Below are 20,298 nucleotides of genomic sequence, written 5' to 3' on the forward strand. Positions count from 1 at the left end.
GAGCGAGAGATAGAAGAGGCCATTAGACAGACAAAAGAAAATAGGGCACCAGGCGAAGATAGAATAACCGCAGAAGTGCTAAAAGCCGACCTGAATATGAGTGCCGAGATTCTAGAGGAGCTATTCAACAAGGCATGGGAAGAAGAGAAAAGTACCTGAAGCAAGGAAGAAAGGTATCATTGTGAAATTACCAAAGAAGGGTGATTTGTCTTTGTGTGATAATTGGAGAGGTATAAACCTGTTATCAGTGCTCGGGAAGGTTTTCTGCAGAGTCTTGTTACAGAGAATAAGACAAGCAGTAGAAGAGGTCCTGAGGGAAGAACAAACAGGATTTAGGAATGGAAGAGGATGCGTTGATCAGATATTTGTATTACGTATGATAATGGAACAATCCCTTGAATGGAACTCGCCACTGTTCATTAACTACCTTGATTTCGAGAAGGCATTTGATAGCGTCCACCATCCATCTCTCTGGAATATCCTAAAAACATATGGATTCCCTCCGAAAGTTATTAACATCCTCAAAGATATGTATGCCAATAATAAGTGTTGTGTTCGCCATGAAGGACAGCGGAGCGAGTGGTTCCATGTGAGAACGGGAGTTAGACAAGGATGTGTTATTTCGCCCATCCTATTTCTTGTGGTTATAGACTGGGTGATGCGGAAAGCCACCGAAGATAGGCCAAGAGGGATCGCATGGGGACCCTCTGGTCATATTGAAGATTGTGACTTTGCGGATGACATCGCCCTGATTTCAAGCTCTCAGATGGACCTCCAAGAGAAGACTGATAGAGTAGGTAGAGCAGCAAGGTGCGTGGGACTTAATATCCACGCCGGTAAGAGCAAAACAATGAAAGTAAAAACAGCCAGCTCGACGACGACAGTAGTATGTGACGTAGAATTGGAGGAGGTGAACGATTTTAAATATCTTGGTAGTTACATATCGGCTGATGGTAATATTCAGAAGGAGGTATCTACCAGAATCCGTCTTGCAGCAACTGCATTCTATAGACTTCAGAACATTTGGAGGTCAGCCATCTTGCAAATGAAAACCAAGGTGGAGATCTACAGGTTGAACGTCCGCTCTGTGTTGCTTTATGCGGTGGAAACATGGAGGACCAACAAGAAGATAGAAAGTCGGCTTCGGGGTTTTGAAGGAAGGTGTCTTAGGCGAATTCTTAACATACACTGGCCGCAGCGTATCACCAATGTTGAAGTGAGCCAATTAACGGGCATTAACAACATAGTGGATGAAGCCAAACAACGAAGATGGAGATGGCTGGGGCATGTGTTGAGAATGGGTGCTGACAGACACCCTCATATTGCCCTACGATGGACACCACAAGGAAGAAGGAGGAGAGGTAGACCGTTGGGGACGTGGCGAAGGACCATTGAAGAGGAAATGAAAGGCATGGGAATGAAGTGGGATGAAATTTGCTGCCTCGCTCAAGAACGAAATGAATGGAGGAGAATGGTTGACACCTTATGCTCCACTGGGAGTGAATAAGAGGAAGAAGACGACGACGACTCCTTAATGGAACAGTTCGATACACTAGACGGTCATATCCATATATTATCTTCTGTGCACCTCCTTACAGTCCATGTCTCTTGACAATATACAGTTGGATGACCCCAATGTCCCTTGATTCATTGGTCACATGCTTTCCATACAGTCACTGGATATTTTCTGTCTTATAAATTTAGATTGTAAAGGCTCAAATCTAACTGCTGTTCTGTCCTAAAGTTATTTTTATTTACAGTTCCATATTAGTTTTTTTTAAACTCATCCATATTATAATTAGGGCTTGTTTTTTGGGGGAGGGGGTTATTAAAGATAAACCCTGAAAAATGAAATTAATGATTTTTGAGTTTTATGTAGATGTAAAAGAATTGGGGGCTTTCGGAGCTCATTGAATACACTGTAATGATTTATGTATATTATATACACATTACAGTAGTGCATATTGGAATGTGTAATCTTGTTGCAAGGTTCTCTAGTGCTGTTTGAAACAATAGTACATTAAAGCACACTATATTCAAGTGCACTAATGAACCTTTAGTGCACACCAGCAGGGTCTCCATGGACCAATCAATGCACATGTTAGTGTGCTTTAAAAAATAATAAATTACACTCCAGTAGTCCACAGTACTACTCCGTGTAGACAAACCCTTAGATACAAGTAACCATTTCCAGTGTTTATTGGATAAACACTGATTTCATTTTGCGTGTGTTTGTTTAGTGGGTGTTTTATCAGTTAAAACCAAAAATCAGAAGCCCTAATTGTAATACACATTTCTTTATATCCACTAGTATACCCTAGGGCAATTTTAGCACTGGCATCAGAGAAATACTTCATTTTCCCCTCCATCACTAGCATAGTTTTTTAATCCCTGTCTCATGATTTGTATCTGTTGTCTATAATGTGCTCCCTAGTACCACACCATTGTCATTTTCATGTTGTTGCTCCTGGAAGGGTTATGTGCAAGAGCAGCTGAGGCATCCAGATAGTGGGAAAGAGAACCATACAGTTATCTAGATAGCCCAGAACACATGAATGCTTGCAGAGAGGGAGGCAGAGCCGTGGAGGAGTGGAAAGAAGGCACTCAGTCAAGCAATATGAAAAGTACATTTTAACAGAAGACAACAGTTCTAAAAATATTCCATTTTGCTCCCTTGCTCCTGCCTTCCCCATCTCCCTCATTTCAGGAATATCAGTCCAGAAATACAGAAGCTAATTAGTCTCTAGTTACGTAGGCACACAAGTGAAGCAGCATAGTGCTCAACCTATGCCCACATGTTCCCTCCTACAGTTCAGAGACGTTTCCACTTGCCCAACTATGAGACAATAAGTTTGGCCACTGTTGAGCAATGACACTAGGATAGAAATTCCCTTCAGAGTTCAACCTTAGTGATAAGGTCAGCAGATAACAGACTGCGCTAAAACAGCATTATATCCTTGCCAACATGCAAGAGACAAGTAGAAAAGCTTTCAGCCAAAGCCCTAAAGAAATAGGCATTCCATTCTGCAGTGAGTTGAGAATAATGCATATGGAATTGCTATTCAGATTAAACTACTGTTTAATAGTTCAGCTTGAGAGTACCAAAAGGTAAACATTTGTCTGTATTAAACAAAAGACTGTTTTATGCTACCCCTATAATCTAATCATAGGAAAATAAATAATTCAAGGTATGGTTGGTAACATAATATGAATGGCCATTATTGTAGTGATGTTATATCACAGTTACCAAGGCTGTGAGGTGGAATCATTAGTTAAGAATCTTCACAGAACATCTTCCATCACAGACACACTTGATCCTTCTTGTAGCTCTGCAGTGGAGAGAGTTCCTGTTGTCTCGGGCAAGTGTCATAATACTTCCAAAGATGAGAAAATTCAACTCATGATGACATCAAGATATCAACAATACCTTACAATTCAACTGCAATGAAACATTAATGAGGCTGTTTGAAAACAAAAAGCAGAGGAAGAAATTAGAAGGAGAAGGTGGGGCTGGATAGGACATACACTACGCAAGCAGCCAACCAACATCACCAGACAGGCACTGCAGTGGAACCCCCAAGGCAAGCGGAAAAGAGGCCGCCCAAGAAATACCTGGCGACGCGACCTTCAGGTTGATAGCAAAAAAATGGGCTATACCTGGAACCAGCTAGAGCGAATGGCCCAGGATAGAAGACTATGGAGATCTGTTGTTGGCGGCCCATACCCCGGTTGGGGTGACGGGCATGAATGAATGATTGAAAACAAAAAGATGGCTGAACCCACAGCTAGATCTTAAATAGGAAGTTGTACTGCTTTCCAGTTACAGCTAATCAAGCTAATCAACTCAGACTGAAAGCAGCTTTTGTAAAGCCTGACTGACAAATTTTTTTGATGCAGAAGAAAACATTAAATGATGCCCTAATACTTGAAATTTGATCTTTTAAAAGAGAAAATCATCAATAAGTGTTCTTCAGTGCACTAGGAGTTACATACAGAAGTCATGGTAGCAGGCAGCCAGCGTGTACAAGTTATTGTTATTTAGTACAGGGGGAAATGTTTCACACATTTCCCTTATCAACATACTGTATTCCGCAAAAGAAAAGTGACTGCTACTAGATTTTTTTTATTTTCAAGAAGTTTCATGCGAGGGTGCAATCCTGGCACCACTAAAATCAAAGGGAGTTTTGCCATACATGAATGACTTCAACGGAGCCAAGATTTCAGTTTAGGACTTTAAGCTGTCATTCAAAGTGTTACAATATATAGAAATGTTAGCTGTGAAATGCCGTGAACACACCAGCACAGATATCACACATGTAAAATTCTAACGCCTTATCTAGGAGTCTGAAATTAAGTTATGTTTACTCAGTATATTTGTAAAGAGAGAAAAATCAGATTAAACGCTCGAACTACAGTAGTGCAAGCTCATAACTTACAATAAAATATTTTTGGTTGAAAAAAATAAAGCCGATTCCACTGAAACAGACTTGTCATCAATTAGTGCAGGGATATACTGTACTATAGTGACTTGTGCAAAATTATAGTTCCCTCCCCTGTCCCTATGCTTTCCCTCCCACTTATGGTGTTCTTTACCCTCACATTGCCAGTGGGAGTCTGACATGTGAGTGTTTGTGCTCAGTGATTTATGGAGGTTATTGTAATGAGGAATATTTTTCTTTAAAAATAAATAAAAAATAATACTTTGCAGACAAGATAAATTGGTCTGATTGGGGGTGGGGAGAGGGTAGAGCTGTAGCAGAGCTCTGAGGCTGCACATCTGTGTCTGGTGAGGACAAATGCGTGGGTTTGGAATTTCAACAGCTCTGGTGGTACCAGAGGAACTTCAAACAGCTATCTGTGAGTACAGTCAGTGCGCCACCAGCGAAAGTGGAGTAGATTGTCAGCACCACAGTGCCTTCCCTGCTTCCTGTCTGGAAGCATTGGTATACCCTGGTTCAAGAAGCCATCACTTGATGCTGAACAGTTCTCTAACTGTTGCACTATTTCAAACCTTCGGTTTATAGGTAAGATTGAGAATGTTGTGGCAAAGCAGCTCCAGTCTCCATATCTTGAGTTCCCAAGTCTCTAAACTCAACCAGACTCGGTAAAACTCCGTCAAAATCCGGTTTCAGCTAGATGTGGTACTGAAATTGCACTGGTTTGGTTGGTTGGTGATCTCCTTTTAGGGCTGGCAGAAGAGGAGGTGTCCATGTTAATTATTGATTTATCTGTCCTGGCCTCGGATACCATTTACCAACAGTATTCCTGACTTGCCAATGGATCATAGCAAGGGTAAATTATGTTGCTTTTTTGAGCTTCTAGAACAGTTTCCTGAAGGCAGGAACCCTTCACAACCTGCCATAAGAGCACAGCCCTTACACTATGTAAAATCCAAACTCATCTCCTTCCTGGAGCTTGGCCTTATCAATCAAGAAATCAACAAGTAACTTTCAGCTCAAAATTTTCTTCTCAGACTTGGACGTTCCTAGTGTTCTCTAGTAGGTCTGGTCTGCCCACAGCTTGATCTACCCTTCCCTTAGGGTACGTCCATACTACCCGCCCGGATTGGCGGGTAGCAATCGACTTCTCGGAGTTCGATATATCGCGTCTCATCTAGACGCGATATATTGAACTCTGAACGCACTCCCATCGACTCCGGAACTCCACCCGCGAACGGTGGTGGCGGAGTCGACGGGGGAGCCGCGGACGTCAATCCCGCGCCGTGAGGACGGGTAAGTAGTTCAAACTAAGGTAGTTCGACTTCAGCTATGCTATTCGCGTAGCTGAAGTTGTGTACCTTAGTTCGACCCCCCCCCCAGTGTAGACCAGGCCTTAGAGAGTCACATCTACCTCTCGGATATCTAAGTAGGGTAATAAGGGACCTGCAGCAGTAAGCCAGCAAAACCCACTTCACAGTTTTCTACAAGGATCAACATCTGGTTTCAGGCAAACACCACCCGCTACCCTGCCACTATCTACAGCTGTACCCAGGGCATGCACTCTGGTTTCTTCCTCCCTGTGCAGTCCAGCTCCTATATTTATTTAGATTGAAATACTAATTACGTATAAGGATGCCTCAAGCCTTGTAACACAATAAAATCTCAGTAGCACTAAAAATAAGTCATTTCAAGGAGGAACTCAGCCAGCCAGCCACCTACAATAAAATCCTTCCATCTTTCTGGGAAGAATAGTCTCAGGGGCCTGATTCACATTTACAGGAAGGCCCTGGTAGAAAAAAAATACATTTACATTCACTCTATGGCTTCTTTACACTGCCAAAACAGTGTAAAAGGGCTTTGGGGTAAATGAGAATCTAGTCCCATCTGTGCAACAGACAAGTGATGGGGAAGCAGAAGATAAAATACACAGCACTTTAAAAAAGCTTTGATTATTAAAGCAGCTTTTTTGTAGTAAGATATGAGTCTCCTGCTTTCCTTGCTATTCTCAACCCTTTGCAACATAATGGCTCACAGGACGTTTCATTCAGGAAGCTAACAGGGAAGAGAAGACAGAGGGAAAGGAAACTCACAAAGGTTCCCACTTCATGGGAATGACACATGGGATGTGTGCACAAGCACAGATGAGTGGAGTCTCATGCATACACGTGGCTACACTTGTGGCTGACATGATGTTAGAGAGTCTGTGTTTGCATATGGGTGCCTCTATTGTTTGAGCAGAAACGTGTACAAACGTACGTCAAGTGAGAAGCGACAGTGTGGGTGTGCTTTGTGTGGGGTTTGTGGTAGGGCTCGCATGATGGAAAGCATATAACTAGCTATAACATCCTGGAACTTAACACAACTCTACCAGCAATTAAACAAATAGACGCAAAAAAAAAAAAGGAAAAGAAAAAGGTAATTTTAATTTTTTTTTTGAAGTGACAGAACAGATTGAGGTCAGACCACCGCCACATTTATAGAAATTGGGATGAGGAAAAGCTCCAGAACAATGGGAAAACTGCATTATAATAAATCACCAAAGAAAGGTGATCTATGCAATTGCAACAACTGGCAAAGCATAACAGTCCTTTCGGGTGACAGGTAACATTTCTGGAGTATCATAAGCAGAATAGCAAGTAGGTGAGACAAAGCTAAGGGATGATCAGGCTGGATTTCAACCTAGAAGATCATGTGTTGACCAGATTTTCACCCTAAGAACAATCATTGAAGAGGGCATTGAATGGCAAAAATGACACCAACTTCATAGATTAAAGGAGAACGTTCCACAGCCTCCATCAGGATTCCCTCTGCAACATCTTGCAGTGTTACGGTATGTCAACAAAACCCAACACCACTATCCAGGCCTTATAAGAGCATGTGACATGTTGATAAACAAAATTGAGCGAATGGTTCAAAATAAACACTGGTATCAGAGATGCTCTCTCTCACCTCTACTGTCAATAGCAAAAATCATACTTCACTGATTTTGCAAAAAGCGTAGACAGATGCAACAGTCTTTGAATAGCTCAACAGCCCACTAGAAGATCTAGATTTTACTGATTATGTAGGTCTTATAAGTGAGAGCTTAGTGAACATGCATGAAGAGACCCAAAGATAGTCCACCACTGCAAAAGAAAAGGAGAAAGACAGGGTTAATGATCAGATGATCAGTTATGCTAAAAGAAATCTAATAAGAAACTCAGCAACTCACTACTCAAACATTATGTCAGAAGACAAAGGAATACAAGAGGCAAATCCATTCACACACCTGGGCAGTAATGGACAAGCTAATAGGATGTCAACAAAGACTAGGGTGACCAGATAGCAAATGTAAAAAATTGGGAAGGGGGTAATTGTTGCCTATATAAGACAAAGCCCCTAATATAGAGACAACTGGCCACCCTCACAAGGGAACAGTATCACAAATTGGCAAGGCAGCAGCAGCAGCGTTCACCAGCTGAAACAAGATTTGGTGACCAAAAATCTACAGCTTAAAGATTAAACTAGAACTCTCAACTCAAATGTTATTTCCATCTTAACACATGGATGTGAAAACTGGAAATCTCCTGAAAGTAAAGACTGTTGTCTAAATACCTTCAAAAGCAAATATCTTAGAAAAATGCTACGTATTACATGGAGTTAAATGTATAACAAATGCTGAGATTCAGAGAGTTCAACAAACCTTCTCTCTAAAGTTATCCACAAAAAAAAAAAGATGGAAAAATCTGGGATATGTTAAGAATTAAGCCAGTGTCTGCCATGACAGGCATGCCATTGGGCAGCTAGAGGAACACAGAAAAGGATCTGACTGAAAACTGTATTCGGAGAGGGAAAACATATGGGACTTAACGCAGAGGACATGCAAAGATCTGCCCAGGATAGACAGGGACAGCAGAACCTTGTTTGTGCCCAAAGCAACATCTGGGGGGAGGGGGAGAGAGAGAGAGAGAGAGATTCAGTTTAAACTGATACTACATGTGACTTTTTTGCCTTTTAATCATCATCATGCATTCCTTCCTATGTCTAACAAATGCTACTGTTGAGCCATTCTTGAAAGCACAAGGATCTTGAGACAATAATGAAATGAGTGAACATGATATTTACTTTGAAATCCAGAAATTCACAATAGGGCTAGCTACTCTATTTCAAGTGATACCTTAGATCTCAATGAAAGTTAGCTTCCAAACATATTCTAGTTTCCATCTGTCCACACCACAGATATACAAGATTTGATGGGAATATGAATTTCTTTAGAAATTACATAGGATTGCGTAGTAGGGGTTTTGTAGCTAAGGACTGAAGAACATTAGCAGAATTGCACAGTAAAGCTTGCACAGTACAGTACCTGCAATACTAAAATTGGATCAAGTCACTAGCTCTTTACTTTCATTATTAGTATTGTGGTAACACTCGGAAGTTGCAAGAAGTGTAGCATTGACTCATGTCTCAATCTTAAGTACATCACAAGAGACTTTATTTATGTATATAAATTAAATAAATGAGAGAGAGAGAGAGATGAGCAGCTTCAAGAACTCTGCAAGAATAACCGACTAAGAACTGAAGCCGAATGAGTAGGAGTTAAGAAAATGCAGCCTCTCTCAGGATCAGGCCAACAGTAAGAAACATATTTTCTGTTCTGTCCAGATATTTATAGCACACATCACCATAATATCCAGGTTCTTTTACTTGTGTTGATCTGTATGTCAGTCTAGGTGCTCAAGGTTAATTTAACCAAATTCTCTCAGGTTATTTCTATATTAAACACACACACACCCTTCCTCCACTCCCAGAGAAGCTATTGTTTCATTATTTTAGCTTCCTCTTTACTTCCAAGTACCTCTGTGGTGTGTTGGGATTTAAATGCCTCCTTCACAAATGATTAGCTACACAAGTCTAAATCCATACAACCTGAAGAATGTACCCCTTCCAAATACCAGTAGGGGTTGATTATATACCCACACACTTTCAGCCAGTTGTATATGTAACTGACTGAAAGTGCCAAACCAGCTAAGTTTTGGTCTGGTAACATTTTGTAAGAGACAAAATCAGTTCCAATGCCAAGTTACAGACTCACTGAAGCTAGATATGGAAGAGACCTCATTTCTTTGTCAATGCAGGATTGTTCTCTGTGGTCAAGGTCCTGTGAACTCCATATCACACTGGCCCTAGATTCTGTGCCACTCTGGTCAACAGATTGGAACTTTTGTAGTTTCATTTATATTAAAAAGCAGCTAAGTATTTTGTTGACTTACATATGAAACAATTAGTACTGTAGCCCCAAGTTATTTTTATATTACATTTAACATATTTTACAAGCTATCGCCAAATCTTTAATTTTCCACAATCACAAAAATATATTGCACAACATACAACTGCATCCTAGAATCTGTCAGGGAGAGCTGAAGCTTTTGGCAGGTGCATAGGAGACAGCTTGAGTTCTTGGTACCTGAGAAAGCATGAGAAGCAGCATGGAATTCTGGGATAAGTACATTAATAGGAAACTAAAATGATCAACATTGAAATAGTTAAGTGACATTCAATTTGTCCTCTTTAGGTTTCAGAGTTAACACCGCTTTGAAATGCATCGAGCATTTCACATTTCTGAGCTACCATTTCATGCTATCTGCAAATTACAGAAGATGACAAATTAAAGCATGAACAAAATGTGATAAATTAAAAAAAGTTCTTTGCAACAATATTTTAAAAAATGAACGCTTATATTACAGAGCACAATCTGTGATACAGGCATGGATTCTGGGTCTCTGCACAACAGAATATGTGCTACTGTTTTATACAATCTAATTCTGCATTAATCACATGACGGGCCACCTTCCCTAAAGCCCTGAATAAAGAAGGTTTATGAATAGAAAATAGGATCTAATTATAAGGCCCTTTACGCTAACAGTCCATACAGCAAAACACTAATTCTACATATGACTATACTGCAGTGTTTCCAGGCCTTTAGCACTAACATGTTCACTAACATCAGATCCTAATGCCATTGAAACCATGGCAAAAGTTTCCACTGGCTTCAGTGGCCCCAGGTGAAGTAAAGAAGCCTCTTTAAGAGAAAAGCTAGTCATAATTGTATAACCTACTGCAGCCATATTCTTCATAGCATTCCTTTGAACTGAACACCACAGCAAGCTGAAATTTAGCTAAAAGGTTAACAAACCAACAGAAACCTTGATACTCAAACACTAATTAATATATAAACTGCTAACAACACTGTAGCAACTGAGAACTCATTTACCACCATTAGAATCCATGAAACCTAAGCGTACCAGAATAATGCAACCTTTCATCTGTTCTCTAGATAGTATGCAACAAAAGTACATATAATACAGCAAATGTATGCAGGGGAGGCCCAATGCAGAATAAAATGTTTCAACTCATGTGCTTTTAGCTACTCAAGCTCTAGTGAGATGACAAATATCAAATACCTAGCATTTATATATAGTGTTTGCATTTGCAAAGTGCACCACAAAACTATGTTAATCATTGTACTAAATAAACCCCACCAGAAGTCTCACCAGTGTTTCCTGTCTTTGGTAAGTAAGCTCATAATTCTCAGCTGTGACTTCCCTGATTCTGCACCAGCTCCTAGCATGGACATGCACCACTAAGTCATAGTTTATACCATGAGTATGCCCACCTTCCCTGTGGAGTAATGTGTGACATTGGCAGACCCGGTGCCAGCTCATGCCAAGGCCCCCAGGCCTCACTGAACACTGACAAATGCATAGCTAGAAACTAGTCTGGCTTATCAGCATATTAGCATTGTTAGAATTGATGTTAAGTTGATAAGAATATGTTTAGTGTTATAGGACACCGCATTATTGATCTCACTTATAACCTTGGTAGCCCATGGTATAAGGTTATATTGAGTGTTTGCATTGTAAACCTCAGTAACTGTGGAACTCAAACAGGAGAGAAGCCTTCTCTAATGCAAATGCTGGCTTCCTCCAGAAGACTTTAGACCCTGGCCAACAAGAAGGCCTTTGAAACCAAGTGAGCCAATGTGAGGGTCAAAGAACAAAGACTTTGTTAATTGCATTCTTCAGCCCCTCAGGAAGAGACCTGTTCATGAACTCATCACATCAGCTTGGACTATGGGGAGAAATGGATAAAAATCTCTGACAAGGAGAAACTGGGTTCTTTTTGTCTACACTGCAGTTAGACACCTGCAGCTGTCTCATGCCATCTGACTCAGACTAAGGGGCTGTTTAATTACAGTGTAGATATGCAGGCTTGGGCTGCAGCCTGAGCTCTGGGACCCTCCCACCTTGCAAGGTCCCACAGCCTGGGCTCCAGCAAGCCCAAATGTCTACATCATAAACAAACAGCCCAAGTCAGCTGGCACAGGCCAGTCACAGGTGTCTAATTGCAGTGTAGACATATCCTAAAGGGGCAAGAATTACTAAGCATAAGAACCACCCCCACCTTCCCCAGTTTAGTGCTAGAGGACATATGGAGTTTGATTATTAAAGAAGTTTCTATTATCTTTTGGAATCTAAGATTGTAACTTATTTGTGTGTGTATGTCACCTGCTTTAACCTTGTAAAGCACTCATTTCTTTTCTCAGTTAATAAATCTTTAGTTAATTACAGGATTGGCTACAAGAGTTGTCTTTGGTGTGAGATCTGAGTGCGCAACTGACCTGGGGTAAGTGACTCATCCTTTGGGACTCAGAGTAACCGGAATATTGTTGTGATTTTTGGTGCAAGGGATCAGCTAGGACACAGGCAGGCTTGCCTGAGTGGCAAGATAGACTGAATTGCCCCAGGGGCCTGTCTGACTCCATGGTGAGGCTGTGATAGGGCTTGTGGAGTTTACCCTTGCTACTTGGTTGAATGTTCTGTAATTAGATTTCACCAACCAATTCATTTAACAAGAACTACATTAATTTATTTCCTATTCTAGTAAGAACTTTAAAAAAAATTAAAGTGTATTTGTTAATGATTGTTACATTTTTCAACCAGGAGATGGTCCTAATAATTACATTAAAGCTCATGGAAATTAGAATTGTGGTTTCCTGTTTGCCTGAGTATTTCTTATACTTTAAATACTGAATCACACCTACATACTCTTCTGAAATTCAGTAGCGTCAAAATTACATTATAAAATCTGTGGTTAATCAATGAAAAGATGAAACAAATATAAACAGCCCCCCCACATCCCTTCATCTCAAGAAAGCCGAGGCTGAACAGCACTCACAATCATTAAGGGAATGGTGGGAAAACAAGGAAGCCAGACACATGACCTCCCAAGGAAGAGATGGATGTAGTTAAATAGCCTCTCTTATACCCATTCCAAATGGTGCACAATATTAAACTACTGGAAATCAGCAAGTGAGAGCACCAGATGGATTTCATGCAGTAGAATACTTAAATGCTCATTTACTAATTTGGACTCAGTCCTGATGGAAATTACACTGGCTTGGAAATTGTACTGAAGTGATTGGATTTAATTAATCTATTTTCTTTAGAGGTGGACAGGAGAGAAGAGAAATCATGTCAACCTTGTTTTATATTACTAAAGAGAATCACAGAATTAGCTGAGAGTGAGGTACTTGCAAATATCCTCAAGATCTCTGAAGTTACATTTAGCAGCCAGCTGGCTTCCAGTTATATTTTCCAAAGCACACAGCAAGATGGAAAATCTGCAGTGGCTCCCTGCTGAATGACTCCCAGGGAATTCACCTCTCAACCCTGAAGACTTAGTAATTGATACAGGATTATGTTTTAGAAACAGATGCTTAATACTGTATATCAATTAATCTAGAATTAGGTCTATTTCAATGCCAAAGAAAACACCATGAATCCACCAAATAATGAAAATCTTGAATGGTGCACAATTCAAAGCAGGTCACTTTTTTTTTAAATTGTGTAATCAAAACAAAATAAATACTCTGTACTGTAACAGCACATTTAAGGATCTCAATGGATTTCAAGAGATGACTAAACTGATACATAAATCCTATTTCTTTTTAAAACACTTTAGTAGAGGGGACAGAATATACATAGACTGACATGGTAATGTGTTTTGTTTATAGTACAAGTCAAGATTCCCTGTACATTAGAGGAAGAAAGGAACTATTCTACCCTATTGTCTGTATTTCACAAGAGGGAACAGTATCTAAACCTTATTCAGACATTTGCACTGAAACTTACAGGAAAGCGGATAGGTCTCACAATGCAGCGACATGAAGGCTGAGCATAAGTAGCTCACCCCCAGGCCAGTTATTTTCTCCCAAGTCTCCAGCTAACCTTAATTCCCAACGGCCTCACACTGAAAAGTGTGTGTGTGTGTTTTTAAAAGCCACTTTGTTGTTACAAAGTTTTCTTGGTGCCTCTTCAATTTCGCAATGGGCTGGTAGGGGACACCTCAGAAGGCACAGCTCCTCTTTTCCCAATAAGCCAAGTGAGCGCCTCAGCTTGAGGGCAAAGTAGGGCACGGAGCAAGAGGGAAATCTAACCAGACCCACTTACCTGTACCGTACGACTGATCCCCCGCACGTTGTGCTCCTCGGGAGTTAGCAGCAGCAGCATCCCAAGCCCCTTGGAAGCCCCCCGGTTCGCATCCCCGGGGGAAGATGCAACAAGCCCCCACCCCAGGAAGACCCCCCCAGGGGCAGCAATGCACCCACCAACCGGCTGGGGAGGGGAACAAGGTCCCTTCATTCCCAGGGCGCCGAGCCCCACGGGCAGGCAGGCAGGGGCCGGGGGTGCCAAACCCCAGCCGGGTGCCTGACCTGCCGCAGGGTCACAGCTAGGTGGGAGTCGGGCACCTACCTGAGCGCTTGCCCGCAGGCGGCAGCAGCAGCGACGCCCTGGGCAGATACAAGCAGCTCAGCCCTTCTCCCCAAACGGCCGCTACAGGCGCCAGCAAAAAAGGAGGTGGGTGGGGGATAGCAACCAGAATCATAAACTTGGCGGCTCCACCTGGGTGCCTGCTGGAGCGGGGAGTAGAGGGACCGGCTCTTCGGGTCTCTCGACTCCAAGGGAGGTTCCAGAGCGGGCGGGCTTCATCTCCTTGATTGACAGCTGGACTGACCAAAGAGAAACTCTACTCTGGGCTAAGCAAAGCAGGCGCTAGCCCCCGCCTTCCCGGCCGGTCTGAGGAGGGCGGGTGTTTCCATGATGTCAGCGAGAGGCGCCTCTCGGACAGGTGGAGAGAGAGGACGGGGTGCGGGCGGGCAATCCCCTGCTGCCAGCAGCGTGGGGAGCTGTCACTCAGGCGGGCAGCTGGAGGACCGGGTCTCCAGCCTCTCTCTGAGCAGCTGGCGCGTTACAGTAGAAATAAGGGCGGGGTGGGTCAGCTCCACCGGCAGCACAGCAGAGCCAGGTGCTGATCAGTTTATACACTGGGGCTGCTGAGAGCCATTGAACCAAACTGTATAGAATAGAAACCTCTTCAGGCCAGGGGCGTGGTAGCACCCCTCATTCCAGCACCTACGGTGCTCAGCACCCAGCTGGCTGGCTCTGGGGCCCCTAGCAGCGGGCGCTGAAGGCTGCAGAGCCTGGATTTCAATGGACCAAATTGATTTGGAACTCGCTCTGTTGCACCTTTGTGGGAGCCAAGAGACGGGGGTTTCCACAACTGGCTGGAACACGCCTGCTGCCTATGGGGTAACAGGCGGAGCTGAGCACCACTGGCACGGGTGTGGTGCCCTTCCTCCCGTGCAGCACCCGCGCCCCCAGCAGGCGGTGCACGCGCGGAGACGGGGCTCTTCCCGGAGGGCGCTTACAAGAAGTGTCACGCGAGCTGTCAGGGCTCCGCTCCCACCCACGGAGCAGCTGCAGACAGGACCCGGCTGTCCAGACGCTGCCAGGCAGCTCCATTTACAAACACGCCCTGGAACGTTCAAACTACACCAGGAAGGTCCGTGCGCTGAACTACCCATGTCCGTTCACACGTGCAAGGATCGCACCCCCGCCTTACTGCGCACACCAAGTACAATGCCGAGATAGAAAAGCAGAGCAACGTAGGGGAAGGAGTCAAGATTATACCTTAATTCTTAAAAGGAGGGAGGAATGGTCCCCAGCCCCTGTTAAACTGTTTCAGGCATAGAGCTAACTTCTGTCTGCCCGTCCTTGCCCATGCTGTGGTTTCCTTCGCTCGATGCACTAACAAAGGACAGCCTTAGCCAGTCCCTCCTACGCTGGGGCGGCTGCCGCTACTGGCTGCTCGGGAGGAGGAGGAGTTGTTTGCAGATTGCATTTTTCTAGTCATCGCATTAAATACTTGGCGTCGTTAGTGACAGGCCATAAATATTCCATCATCATGTTGGATGCTAAGGTTAAGATCTGCTCCGTCAACTTACAGATTCAGAACTGCTGGGGCAACAAGGAATCTGAGCTGTATGGCTCTGAAATCCGAGTTGTATGACTCTCCCTAAAAGGCATTAGACTCAATTAAGAACAAATCCAACCTCCCCCGCACCGAAAAAAGCCATTAACACCCTAAAATTAACATGCTTGTCTGAGTTGTATTGAAAAGGAAGCAACCCGAATCACTAATGAGATTTTTTTTTTGCTTCAAAGATGGTTAGAAGTGCTAAGCTGATTCTATGTACTCTTTAATGTGTGCTCCAAATCTTTCCAAAATTGTTAGCTCAAGGCTTCTAGGGATGTAGGCAGGTGTGTGCCATGGCACACAATTTTTATTTTCAAAGTACTTGCTACGCCCTTGCGTACTCAGCTTTCTTTGACCAAGAAATCAGATACTTTCCATTTATGTTCTGAGCTTTGTATTTTCCTTAACTGGGATGATTGTGGTAAGTGGACAAAGTTCCTGCTCATATGTGCCACTATACAGGGTTCCAGGGCTGCATGTGGGGGAGAGCAAAAGGCCACTTTGCCCCACGGTCACCCTGTTTGAGAGGAGCCCACTGGCATTGTGATGTGGTGCATGGTGGTCATGATGCCACTCACTCAAATTTGGACCCGCCCTCCTCTGTCATGAGGAGGAGCAGCTGGGCCAAATGCAAGTGGCCCTGTGACCCCAAATGCCAGGTCACACCACCCAAAGCTGGGCCCAACCCCACAGGACAGGGGCAAACACTATGGGGTGAGTGAGTGGCAGGCTTGCTCTCCAAGCCCCTCAGTGGTAATTTTTTTTGGAAGGGTGTGGGTGGGCTCAGTTTCAGATTTTGCCTGGGGCCCTCAAACACGTCTGTGCAGCCCAGCAGGGTTCAATGCCATGATGTTAGGGAAGAGTAAAGGCAGGCTGACAAAATGGGCTTTATGTGCCCCAACATAGTGTTGTTTAAGTTAAAGAAGGATGGAGGGAGAGGAGAGGTTTTCAGGGACAGGAATCAATGCAGGTAAAAAATGTGAGTGTGGCAGTGTCCCTAGTTTTTGGGGGAACCTTGCTGACCACATGAATGTGAGGGACCCAACTCAGAATCATATTTATGTCAAATAATAAAGCTTACCTATTTGTCTGCAGTTTAATGGAAAACTCATGCAGCACTGTGCTATGTACCTTCTGAGTTTGGTTGAAGTACGTACATCGGAGAATGCTGGCACTTTAAAGATACAGGCAGCTGAAAAACTATGTTGTAACGCAATATATATATTTTACCTATGCTACTAATATCACCTTAGACTATGTAGAATATGAGATAGAAATATTTTTTAGAATCCTACTTATTTACCGCTTTTTATGGCCATTTTTTACATTTCTTGGCCAATGAAAAGCAATGAGGTCAGTTTCACTTGTGTTTATATTATTCCACTTTTAGGTTGCAAGTGCTGCAGTGCATGCGTTTCAAACATTGCAAGGAAATGTGTATTGGTCTGAAAACAACTGGAATTTTAAAATAATGAATAAACATTTCTATTGGTTTTAGGTCATATAAAAGCTTGTTTTTTCCCCCAAATAAAAGTTTTGGGGCATATTAAAATTGGCAATACCCCTTTAAAGATTGCCATTACTGCACTGAAGTTATGATGGCCTCCAGCTGCAAAGTGGTTAAGGAAACATGAGGTAACAAACATAGTAAGCCATCTCAGTGGCTATATTATATAATAATAACATGTTATATAGCTGTGTGCACATAGGGCCTTATCACACTGCCATTGAAATCAATGGCAGAACACGTATGGACTTAAGAGCATGATTGTGCAGTGATATCTGCAGTCCCAGAGCTCTACAATAAGAAATAAATCAAAGCCAAACGCCAAACAAAGACAAACTGAATTCCAGTCTAAAATATTAATTTTCAGTCTTGTCTTAAAGGCAGGGATATTCAGAGTTCCAGATATTCCTACCAAGATTTAGTGTTCTCTTATTCATCATGGAAAAGAATCCATGAATCAAACACATCTCGGGTTCATGTCACTGCATTTCTACCAGGGAGGAATGTGGCCTACATGCATAAATCTGGCCCTTTGGACAGCAATAACCTTGGACAAGAAAAAGCTCTCTGAGGGCTCAGGTGTCTGCCTCTTTCGTTTGTTCTACCCTACCGTTTGACAGAAATAATGAACAGATATTTTAGGTGATCCCTTTTGTGGGACTAACTAAAATAAACATTAAATGGACACACTTTCAAGAATCACATTGTTATCACACTTTCGAAAGTGTGTCCATAAATGCAGTGCAGATATGGGAGCATGGAGATATAATGGCAGTATGATAATTCAGACCACAAAATTAAAGTTAGATGTATCTATCGTTCATTAAAGGAAACTGTGTGGACACATAAAAATCAGATACACATATAGACTGGTGCTTTTCTTTTTAATAGGTCTGTTACCACAAAACTATCCCATTTATATTAATGAAAGGAAGGCTGTGGAGGTATTCCTTGGTCTTGTGCTCTTAACCTTCACTTTATCCTCACGCTTTCATAGAGCTGTATGCCACTTTAATTCTTCCCAAGCTCTTAAGAAGAGGAACTTCATTCTACATATTCCTTGTTCACTTTCCCTTTGATCTAATGTAATTCTGAATTAAATTATATGGTCTGAATTACGACCCTGACACTATGTGTGTCTGTCTATCTTGCTCTTTCCCATGGTTTGATAGAGTGATTCTCAAAAGCACACAGTTAAATTCCAGTTAGTCCAATGAAAGAGACTGCCTTTTGATATTCAGCCTTTCCAGCACTAACACGATTATCTCTCCTATATCCTACTCAATGCAATCAGGGGCGGCTCTAGGTATTTTGCCGCCCCAAGCATGGCAGGCAGGCTGCCTTCGGCGTCTTGCCTGCGGGAGGTCCCCAGTCCCGCGGATTCGGCGACACGCCTGCGGGAGGTCCGCCGAAGCCGCGGGACCAGCGGACCCTCCGCAGGCATGCCGCCGAAGGCAACCTGCCTGCCGCCCTCGCAGCGACCAGCAGAGCGCTTGGCATGCTGGTGCCTGGAGCCGCCCCTGAATGCAATGTTATGATTTTTCATTTTTGTCAGACTTGTTTGTTACTAAGTGGGCCAAAGACAGAAAAAGGCATGGTCTGCCGGGTGCACATTATGCTCCTAAGTATAAGTTAGGCAACCAAGAGAAAGAAAAATGCACCAGTGCAGAGCATCTACACTCAGTGCAGTGTCCTGGTGGCTTAGGCCGTTTGAGTAGTAGCAGAGGTGTGTGAGCAGTGAAGTGACTGGCTTCATCACTGCTTATTGTCTGAGAACTTTGCATGTTACCCTTTTTTATAGCCTCCCTCCAGGCTCACTGTCAGAAATCTGTAACAGGGGCAGCTCCAGGCACCAGCGCACCAAGCGTGTGCCTGGGGCAGCAAGCTGCGGGGGGCAACATGCCTGCAGGAGGTCCGCTAGTCCCGCGGTGTTAGCAGCAATTCGGCGATGGGTGCGCTGAAGGCATGGGACCAGCGGACCTCCCACAGGCATGCTGCTGAAAGCCGCCTGACTGCCATGCTTGGGGCAGCAAAATACATAGACCCGCCCCTGCCTAGTAATTCTCCTTTTCCTCCCTGGGAGTCTCATCTTAACCACCTATTAGTAGCCTCTCTTTCCAGTATCTGTTGGTGACCAGTGGGAACTGGGAAGGATAACATCTTATCCACACTGTTGTGTTAAATGGCTGGACACAGTAAGGTATGTGGTCACTCTGCTGTGGTTACACACTAGTTTTATACAAGATGATGGAGCTACTTAGTTTGCATCTCCCCCTCAGTATGTTTCCAGCCATTTGCACTTCTGCTGAATGTGGCTATCATCCTAATCTGTCTGGTCCTTTTTTCACCCGGCCATGGCCTCCTTCACTTATTCGCCCTGCTCTCTAGCAAGTTGATATGCAATTATACTCCTGTTATGTTCCTGTTGAATGTCTCTGGGGTGCAAGTTATCCCTCTTGAGCACTTCTGCCACAATGTTGATGCCTTTGGGCCTGCTGCTCACCCATGTTGTTCCAAGAACAATGAACTTTGCCTAATATTTCATACCAGTTAAAAAAAAAAAAAGGACTCTGTCTTTGCCTTACTATGTTAGCTATGGAAGTTTCAGCTTGTCTGTAGCTGTGGAGGCAAAAAAACAGATCATCTGCTGCAGCAGCCCTTACTCTCCTTACCTGCATGCAAATCACCTGATTGTCCCCCAGCTTTCTAATGCAAACAGGGGCGGGGGAAACCTGTGAAATTTCCATTTTGGCAAGGGAGGGGAACATGGCCAGAAGTGATCAAATGAAGAGGAAGGAGATGAAAGAAAGAGAAAAATCACTTTCTGTTGGATTGGCCTTTACCCATAGGTTAAACCTGCTGATTCCTCCACAAAGGAGACAGCCTAGGATTTTTTTCCCCCTTCACGTTCAGACTCCCTCTGCTGGAGTCCTGCAGAACTGTACTCTGACCCCAGGAAATGACTTCCAAAGCTGGAATTATATAAACTGGGTA

The 20,298-nt window shown here is 43.2% G+C and overlaps 1 protein-coding gene across 3 annotated transcripts in view; it reads right to left on the bottom strand.

The window, feature by feature from the left end:
* Positions 1-15,641, bottom strand: part of OSBPL3 (oxysterol binding protein like 3) — a 130,367-nt gene extending 114,726 nt beyond the window's left edge. Inside the window, exon 1 of one of the 3 annotated variants that reach the window (XM_039524730.1) lies at positions 15,452-15,641. The gene's annotated coding sequence lies outside the window, so the exon portion shown is untranslated. Of the gene's footprint in view, positions 1-14,233; positions 14,698-15,451 lie in introns of those variants that run through there. The other 2 variants (XM_039524729.1, XM_039524731.1) reach the window with 2 other exon arrangements.
* Between the last annotated feature and the right edge of the window lie 4,657 nt (positions 15,642-20,298).

Source organism: Mauremys reevesii, linkage group 2 (assembly GCF_016161935.1).
Source record: "Mauremys reevesii isolate NIE-2019 linkage group 2, ASM1616193v1, whole genome shotgun sequence".
NCBI lineage: Eukaryota > Metazoa > Chordata > Testudines > Geoemydidae > Mauremys > Mauremys reevesii.